Source organism: Petaurus breviceps, unplaced genomic scaffold (assembly GCF_028583685.1).
Source record: "Petaurus breviceps papuanus isolate PSGF00001 unplaced genomic scaffold, PetGlider_PUasm1.0 90845, whole genome shotgun sequence".
NCBI lineage: Eukaryota > Metazoa > Chordata > Mammalia > Diprotodontia > Petauridae > Petaurus > Petaurus breviceps.
Genome location: NW_027187359.1, coordinates 13,870,377 through 13,878,440, shown reverse-complemented (window position 1 = coordinate 13,878,440; position 8,064 = coordinate 13,870,377). Strand labels below are relative to the sequence as shown.

The 8,064-nt window shown below is 38.2% G+C and overlaps 1 protein-coding gene across 1 annotated transcript in view; it reads left to right on the top strand.

The window, feature by feature from the left end:
- SRD5A2 (steroid 5 alpha-reductase 2) overlaps window positions 1-8,064 on the top strand; it is a 73,201-nt gene that overhangs the window by 1,270 nt on the left and 63,867 nt on the right. The gene's annotated exons all lie outside the window — the stretch shown is intronic.

Below are 8,064 nucleotides of genomic sequence, written 5' to 3'. Positions count from 1 at the left end.
AGAGAGAGAGAGAGAGAGAGAGAGAGAGAGAGAGAGAGAGAGAGACATGGGGCGAGAAGGGTTTGTCTAACTTTTTGGAGAGGGGAAGTCAGGGCAATTGGGGTTAAGTAACTTGACCAAGGTCACACGGCTAGTAAGTGTTAAGTGTCTGAGGGAGGATTTGAACTGAGGTCCTTCTGACTCCAGGCCCGGGCTAACTCTTTAATAGAAATGAAAATTGCCTAATGATGGCTCAGAGACAGCCAGAAGCATTCTTCCCACTCTTAGCCTTCCTCACCCATCTGTTTTTTTAGAGAGTTTGGGTGAATGGCTAGAGGAGAATCTTGGATCTTCCAGCCTGAGAGATCGTGAGCTAGAGTCTACCAAAAGACACTTAGAATTGATGGGACATAACCTGGGAAAAGACATACAGACCAGAGATTAAGACTGGCCAGGGATCAGGTCGCGGTTTCAGTAGTGGAGAGGAGCTGCTTTCTGTAGTCCCTTTGGACTTATTTTTTAGGGCTCACTCAGTGGGAAATAGTGAAATATCAGAAGCCAGCCTCCACAGGTAAGTTAAAATCTTCCCACATTCTTGTCCCCACAATTAGCACAATAAATGGACACTGTCTCAGAGGAAGTGATACTTTCTCCCCAATAGATGTACTACATCCCCTCTTCTATTGCCTTCCCACCCACTCCCACCCCTTCTTCTCCTTCTGGTCTTCTGCCCTCGAACAGAGAACAACCATCCTGGGCCAATACCACTCAAGTCTTGTCTCAGAGGTTGATTCAACACTTCTAAATCAACATATTGTTGGTTGAATTCATGGGAATGTCAGAGTGGAAAAGACTTTTGTCTCCACTCTCATATCCTCTCATTTCATAGGCTCCATCTGGAAACAAACTGCTTTCTGTTATAGTCAACAAATCTTGGAGGGTAGAACTGCTGTCCAGCTTTGCCCTTGCTTTGTGGAGTGAGATCTGTTTGTTCCCAACATAGCTCTATAAACTTTGAATCTGCTTATCACATTCTCTGAAAACATCTATCATTTCATTTTTTTCCATATTGAAGGGAGGGGCATTCAGATTTCTAAAACTATCTTGGAGGTAATAGGTTCTTTACTATGTTAGTATTTTATAAATGTTTGTTCAGGTAACTTCTAAAACTGTGCCAATATTATAATAGCTGAGCAGCAATATGATACAGTGAGCACAGTGCTGGACTTGGAGTCAGGAAGATGAGTTCAAATTATGCTTCAAAACTTACTACTTTTAGTAACCCCCTTCCCATCCCACCCTAAGTTATTTAACCTACTTCAGTTTCCTAATCTGTAAAATGGGACTAATAATAGCACCTACCTTCCAGGGTTGTCATGAGGATGAAATGAGGTAAAATTAAAAAGTGCTTTGAAAGCCTTAAAGCTCTATATAGGCACTAGTTATTATTATTATTATATCAAGTCTGGTATTGCATAGGTATTAATTGATCTAAATGTCTTCTTCCCAGAAACATGTCACTTAGTCTATTAAAATATGCAACCTTAGCTTTCTCCATGATAGTCAATCTGATGTTCAATTGGTTTTTCCTGAAGAAAACTGATATATTTCCAAGTAATGCCTTTGTCCTTTGGTTGAGTTTGATTCCTGGCTTCAAGTCCAAAGATCTTAGTCTTTGTTCTTCCTTGACACACATTAATAATTCTACCTTTTTTGAGTTCAGATGGCATTCTGATATTACTGGAGAAAGTTCCTATAAGATGAAAGATCTGCTTTAATGTGATTTAATTAATGTGATTATTATTACTATTATTATTTACATAGTAGTAGTGTCTTTTCTTGTAAAAATTCTTTTTTTAACTCTATAGTACTTCATGTAAGTTTTGCTATACTGTATTTTTCTTCATATTAATAACTTTGTATAATATAATATTATTCAATCATATTCTTAAGCCACAATTTGTCTAAGTTTTGTCTAATCACCAGACATATGACTTACTTCTAGTTTTTTCCCTATTATGAATAATGGTACTAGAAATATTTTTTTGTTGATAGATAATGTGTTTCCTTGTCTGTTAATACCAAGAAGATTTACAAGGAAATCTTTCCTCCGAAAGCAAATAAAGACCAACATAGGGGGCAGTTTTCATTTTTATTTTTGCAACACAGAGCCTGACAGGTGCTTAATAAATGTTTGTTGAATTAATTTGATTATAGTGTAACTCTATGTCCCTACTTTGATGTTTTTAGGTAAGAGGAAATTAAATGACCAAAGAAATACTGTTGAATTTTCTAGAAAACTAACAAAATGGTCCATAAAGGTTATTAAATGAGCTAATTGAATCAACACTTATTAGGTTCCTACTATGTATAGCACTGTGTTATTATTCTCAAGGAGGACCAATGACATCAGGAGGGTGATGGCTTGACTTGCAAGTGAATTGGACTTAAGTGCAGCAGGGCTATGAAAAGTCATCAGCCTCACTCTCTCTTCCAGAGACATCAGAGTCCAGTGGCAAGACATAGGTTAGGATGACTGGTGGTGGTCCAGGATACAGTGGGAGACCTTAGCCCTTCTAAGGTAAGGTCTTTCCTAGGTCTTAATTTGTCTGAGGCAACACCCATTCAGTAGTTAAAGGCTAGGTAAGAATTGAGGTAAAAGGTGGTCTACTTTGCCTTCACAAAATAATCCAGTACTGTGTTAGATGCTGGGACGAGCACCATATGAACTCACTTGAGTTTCACCACAACCCTGTAAAGTAGTTCCTACAGATGTTATCATTCCCCTTTTACAGATGAAGAAACAGAGGCTAGAAAGGTTAAGTGACTGAACAAGATCACACAGAGAGTAAAGGGGAAAGTTGGGAGAAAGAAAATGTTTCAGTCACTCACTACATATATATGTATATATACACATACACACAATACATATATACACACATACACACAAACATATGTATACACATACATACATATACTTACATACACACATAAACTTAGATATCTATAATCATGCTCATGTATAGACATATGCATTTATATGCATCTATGTAATACTGCACTATATTTGTTTGTCCTCTGTTTCTCTGAAGGTGGATAATATCTTCCTTCATAAGTCTAAGTCCTTCCATATTTTTAAAAATCTACCAGCTCATCATTACTTGCATCACAGCAACATCCCAACCTTATACTGTCTAGTTATTTTAAATAGTCAAAAACATTATTGATTAGTATAGGTGACATATAGTATAGTTTCCCTATTTTTCTCTTTTGATTAAAGCTATTTTAGTTTTAACTTTGAGATAATGATAACTATGCCTGCTTTTTTCCTAATAAATTCTACTCTTACTCTTTATTTTATGTTTGTGTGTATCTCTTATTTCCTATCCTTCTTACCTCTTCTAGTTTACTTCTACCCACTACCTTGCCCTCATATTACTTAACCAACTCCCCCCCCGCCACCAAAGATCCTTCCCTTATCCTTCCCCCTTCCTTTCTTGTTTCTATTTGAATTTAGAAGACTTTTATAGTCTTCCAAATATAGCTGCCATTCCCTCTTTATCACCTTCCCACTAGACACCCTTCTATATCCTCCCCCCTTATCCTTTTCTCCTATCCTCTTATTTCTTATTAAATTTAGAAGACTTTTATTCCCTTCTAAATATATATATTGTTCTCTCTTTAACCCAGATATGATGTGAGTAGGATTCCCTCTAAAAATCCCTTCCTTATCCTTTCTCCCCTCCCTATCCCCTTAGTCTTTTAATTCTTTCCGAATTTAGAAGATTTTTATATCCTTCTAGATATATATGTATTGTTCCCTCTTTAATCCATTCCCAATAAGAGTATGGTTCCAGAACTACTGCCTTCCTTCCCCATCTAATTCCTCTATGTCAGTTCTTCCTCTCACATTTCATTTGTATAAAATAATTGCTCTTTTTAATCTTTTCCTAAGTGTTTTTACTTTTTAAAACCAGATCATACTCAGGTCTACCCCAATCTTTATTTCAACCTACCCAATTACTAATAATAATCTTACACATATATTTTACATTTCCTCATATAAAAGTAAACAGTCTGTCATTATTGAGTCTCTTGTAACTTTTCTTTGATATGTACCTTATCTTGGGTATAAAATTTTCTATTAAGTTTAGCTTTTTTTTTCTTCTGCAACAAAATCCCAAGAGTCTGGCATTTCATTGAATGTCCATTTTTTCATTCAGGATTTTGCTTAACTTTGCCAGGTATAAAATTTTCGACTGCAGCCCCAGTTCTTTTGCTCTTTGATATACAGTGTTCCAAGACCTGCAGTTTTTTATTGTTGCCACTGCTATGTCTTGTTTGATTCTAATTGTGGAACCACCATATTTGAATTGTGTTTTTCTTGTTGCTTGTAATAGTTTCTCCTTGAGCTGGGGGTTTTGGAATTTGACTATGATATTCCTGTAGATTTTCCTCATGGGATCTCTTTCAGGTCATGATTTGTGTATTTTTTTTTCTATTTCTACTTTCTCCTCTTGTTCTAATGCTTCAGGACAATTTTCTTTAATTATTTCTTACATTATTGTATCAAGATACTTTTCTTAATTGTAGTTTTCAGATAGTCTGATTATTCTTATGTTTTTTTTCTTCTTCTTCTGTTCTCCAGATCAGTTGTTTTTCTTGTGAGATGTTTCACTTTTTCTCTTATTTTTTTCATTCTTTATATTTTATTTTATAATTTGTTAGTCTCTTATGACTTTGCTGGTTTCCCCTTGCCCAATTCTAATTTTCTTTCTTTCTTTTTTTTTTTAAAGCAATTGGGGTTAAGTAACTTGCTCAAGGTTACATGGCCAGGTGTTTCTGGGTGGGTGCTAAGTGTCTGAGCCCAGATTTGATCCCAGGTCATCCTGACTGTGGGACTGGTGCTCTTACTCACTGTGCTACCTGGCTGCCCCATAATGAAATTTTTTTTTTGCTTTTTTTTGGAAGGCAATTGGGGTTAAGTGACTTGCCCAAGGTAACAGGGCTAGTAAGTGTTAAGTGTCTGCAGTCAGACTGAGGTCCTCCTGACTCTAGGGCCAGTGTTCTATTCACTGTGCCACCTAGCCGCCCCCCCCCCACCCCCCAATTCTAATTTTCAAGGATGTTTTCTTTCTTAAAATTCTGGATCTTCTTTTCCAATTGGTTGACTTTCTTTTCATAATCTTCTTGTTCTTCTTGAATTGTTCTTATTTTAAAAATATCTTTCCCCCTCAATCTCTCTCATTTGATTTTTGAAGTCTTAAAAGTTCTTCTGTGGATTCATTCTGGGCATGTGACCATTTGATGTTACTCTTCACTGTAGGAGAGGCTTCAGTATTCTCCTCCATTTCTGGTCTTCTCTATTTTCATAGCAATTTTCTATGGTTGGCTTCTTTCTCCTTTGTCTGCTTATTTATTTTGTGGCAATTTATTGTTGTAATCACTTCCACTCTTGGGGGATGTGGGATGGTCTCTCTGGCCTCAGATCTTTCCTCAGTTTTCCTCTCTGGCCTGGAACCAAAGCCAAGAACTTTGCCTTTCTGTAAGTACCCACAGCTTGGGGCATCCTCACCCCACTGCTTCTACACTCACTGGGCATGTGCTGGTTCCTTCTTGCCATGTCTCAACAGTATAGCTAGGCCTGGTGTCCTTTATAATCAGGGGTTCCCTCAGTCTTTCTTTGTCATATGTTTGACTCCCCACACTGTCTGGGAGGTGAAAATTCCTGTGGGTGAGGCTGAAACTAACTCCTAACCCAGCTAGCCCCAGGGCTCACTGCTTGTTATTTTAGCAGAACTAGCCTCGAGGTATGAACACTTAACAGGGACAAAACCTCAGCCCTGGGATTTTTCTTTAGATCTTCTCTGGTTGACCCAGGAGGACTAATGCTCTCCCCCAAGTCTGGTTTATTTTTATTGCTCTATATTTGCCCTGAGTTGCTATTTTGTCCTGTTTCTAGAGGAAATCTGGAGAGCTTGGAATTTTCTGACCTACTCTGCCATCTTCCCAGAATTCTCCCCAATAATTCTTAAATTATCTCTCCTTAAATTGTTTTCCAGGTGACTTATTTTTTTTTAACCAATGAGATATTTCACATTTTCTTCTATTTTTAAAAATTCTTTTAACTTTGTTTTATTGTTGTTTAGTGTCTCATAGAGTCATTAGTTTCTGCTTGCCCAATTCTAATTTTTAAGGAATTCTTTTCTTCTGTGAGCTTTTGTATTTCTTTTTCCATTTGGTCATTTTTGCTTTTTAAGGAGTTCTTTTCTTTAGCGGATTTTTGTGCTTCTTTTACCATTAGACCAATTCTATTTTTAAGGTGCTATTTTCTTCAGTATTTTTTTGGTACCTCTTTTACCAAGCTATTAATTCTCTTTTTAAAACATTTCTTGCCTCACTCTCATTTCTTTTCCCAGCTTTTTTTCTCTACCATTCATATCTCTTTCTTCAACAACTCCAGGAATTCTTGCTGACCTTGGGTCTACTGAGCATTTTTTCTTTGATGTTTTACCCATAGCTGTTTTCATATTATCCTTTTCTGAGTTTATGTCTTGGTCTTCCCTGCCATCATAGAAGCTTTTTATGCTCAGATTCTTTTGTTGTTGTTTGCTCATTTTTCCAGCCTATTTTTTTTCATTTTGAACATTATGTTGAAGTTGCTATCTGCTTAGTTTGGAGGTAGTACTGTTTCAAGATTCAGGCTTTTTTGTGTTGCTGTTTTCAGAGCTAGTCCTGGTGATCTGCAAGTTTGATGGTGATTCCAAGCTGGTGTGATTCAGGGAGAGGTGTGGTCACTGAGATCAGGTCCTCTGACCAAGACTCCTGCTCCCTTGTGATTAGCCACCAATGCCCTTATCTGCCCTGGAACTGATGGAATCCCAATACAGTTGCCCCTAAACCAAATATTCTAACTTCCTTATAGGCCCCACTGAACAGCAGGCCCACTGTCCCTACCTAGTTACTCACCCCCACCCCACCCCAACTTGATATCCTAACTTCTTCATATATTCCTCATTGCTCACTAGAACAACAGGTATGTCCATGAACTCTCCCAGAAACAGCACTTTAAAATAACCCTTCAAATCAAATTTTATAGTGACAGAGCCAACAAAAGGTCAGAATGAGGCATTTTCCCAGTCTAAGACACCTTAAGAGGTCAGCGTGAGAGGCTTGTGAGGCTGGGGTGGTAGGCAGCTCAGAGAGCACAGCAGCAGCAGAAGCAGCTGTGGACTTTGAGAATGGTTGTCACAGCAGGGGAAGCAGCACAAGCAGTCTTGGGAACTCTTAGCCTGGAGACAATAAGGGGGTTGGACAGCTGGTCACAAATAGATTACAGGGGCTGCTTTACTGGCTATGGGTGCAGCTGGTTCTGATTGGCAACTCTATTGCCTACAGACAGTTCTGTCATGGTTCCAGTAGCAGTTATGTTGCAGTTTCGTCATGTGTCTCTCATATGAGACAGTGGAACTGTCTCAAAGAATTTGGAATCAGACCACCTCTAATCCAAGTATAGGCATTCAAGATTGATGCCTCTCGTGAAGTAGGCTGAATTCCAAGAGGAACCAGCAACTTCAGAGAAAGCAAGATAGATTTTAATAGGAAAAAAATGCAATTGCATAACAGAAATTAAGAATATTAGGGGTGGCTAGGTGGTGCAGTGAGTAAGAGCGCAGGCCCCAGAGTTGGGAGAACCTGGGATCGGTTTTGGCCTCAGATACTTAACACCCACACAAAAAAACTGGCTGTGTAACCTTCAGCAAGTTACTTAACCCCAATTGCTTAAAAAAAGAGAAATTATGAATATTAAAATGGCAGGAGGGGTTTGTCAAGGGATTAGGTAATAGGGGAGGTATCCCACAGTGGAACTGCATGTATGGTTACCCACAATGCATACAGAAAAAACCCATGGGGGGGATGTATGTACAATTACAATATTATATAAGCTTCTCTACATCATAAGTTTACTCTAGGTCAATTCTTCACCATTACTGCATAGGTGCCTACTTGAGGAGAGTCCCTTCTATTGTTTTGGGGTCCACATCCTACTTGGGCATCCTGGTAGTGCTGCTTTCTGATTAGCTG